At 46.7% G+C, this 1,749-nt stretch overlaps 1 protein-coding gene across 1 annotated transcript in view; it reads left to right on the plus strand.

Moving 5' to 3' along the window:
• polr2b (polymerase (RNA) II (DNA directed) polypeptide B) overlaps positions 1-1,749 on the plus strand; it is a 44,342-nt gene that overhangs the window by 36,371 nt on the left and 6,222 nt on the right. The gene's annotated exons all lie outside the window — the stretch shown is intronic.

The raw sequence follows: 1,749 nt of genomic DNA on the forward strand, positions 1-1,749 counted from the left end.
AGCAAAGGGCACACCTGTCCTACCCAAGCCTTCCTGAGCAAAGGGCACACCTGTCCTACCCAAGCCTTCCTGAGCAAATTATGGTCTTGAACACGGAGGTGTGTTTCCTGTAAAAATACCAATCAGCTTATATTCCTGTTTTTAACACAATTTTATAGTATTATTTTATTATTTTTTGTGTCGCACTGTTGCTGCTCTGGAGGAAACTACTGGAACTGTTGGGTCCTTGTGGATTCTGGAGTGTGGTCTAAACCTCCTCTATCTGTAAAGTGTCTTGAGATAACTCTTGTTGTGATTTGATACTATAAATAAAATTGAATTGAATTGAATTAAAACGCACTGCAGATCCCCCTGCCACATTTCTACTTACTGTGCCACTCATTTCCTAAAAGTTGTCTATTGAACCACATGGGTGGAAGAGCACGTTACTGAACCAGTAAACTGAGTGCATCCCAAAGAGAGAACGTAGCATACCAACTGTAACTTCACATTCCACAACAGGTAGTTCTCCAATGCTTCAGATACATTGTCATTTGTCGTTTCACCTGCAGCGAGTGTCCTGGCGGCATGAAGACGTTACGTCCACAGTTCAGGACAGTCCTCAGAAGTAGCAGCCTGGGCTACTTACGCGTAGCAACCCGACGATGATAAAGCTCCTGGGCCTCCTCTGGTGAGGAGAAGATGAGCGTTTGGTTTTCAAATTGAACTCGAAGGCGTGAAGGGTATAGCAAACTAAACCGTACGTTCTTCTCATACAGCAGCTGTTTGATGCTCTTAAATGCAGCACGTTTCCTCGCCAGACCCGCAGACAAGTCCGGATAGATCCTAAGTTTGGATCCATGTGTTCCACATCATGAGTTCGGGCCCATCGCAATACCTTTTCCTTATCCTGGAATCGGTGGAAGCCGATAACCACGGGACGGGGAGACCGACCCTCTTGTGGCTTTTGGCCGAGACAGCGGTGTGCACACTCCGGGACGGGGGGCTTTTCAAAGACGCCTTCTCCCATCACTTCCACAAGCGTCTCGGACACACATTTTACCGTAGATTGGCCTCTTTCGCTGTCTTCTGGGACGTTTAATATTCTGAGGTTAGCCCTTCGAGAGCGGTTTTCCAGGTCTTCTACCCGGTCAAGCAGAGTGCCGGTTTGTTCTTCCAGATCTTTGATTTTCTTCTCCGCTGTGTGCAGCGCAGCAAAATTCTCTCCGGCAAGGCTATCGGTTGCGTGTAATCGCGCCTGGAAGCCAGTAACCGTTTCTGTGAGGGCATTCACCGAGGAATGCAGTGAAGCAACCGATTCCTGGATAAGAGCAGCGATATCCTCTTTGAGTGACGACTGTTGTGTATCCAGCTCGGCTACAAGTTTGCTCATAGAAACCCCCTCGGTGCTCGAAGACGGATCGGAGCTAGCTGCAGCCATGCTAGCGACTTGGCTAGCAACGCTAGTACGGGTCGTTGGTTGAGTTGTCGACGGCTTGTTCTTGCTCATTTTGCGGGTGGTATGTCTTTTCTCGGCGTAGTAGTGGCTTTGGCGACACAAGTCTTATTATCAAGTCTTATTTTGGCAGCCAAAATATCTTAAGTGGCATTATCAAAGGTTAATATTTAAAAATTAGGCAGGGAGCTCTCCTAGCTTGCAACTTATCTCCGCATGGCCCACACCGGAAGTGATATACTATGACTGTTTATAAATATTTCGACGTACTATACTATGACTGTTTATAAATATTTCGACATACTATACTATGA

Source organism: Etheostoma cragini, unplaced genomic scaffold (genome assembly GCF_013103735.1).
Source record: "Etheostoma cragini isolate CJK2018 unplaced genomic scaffold, CSU_Ecrag_1.0 ScbMSFa_80, whole genome shotgun sequence".
Lineage (NCBI taxonomy): Eukaryota > Metazoa > Chordata > Actinopteri > Perciformes > Percidae > Etheostoma > Etheostoma cragini.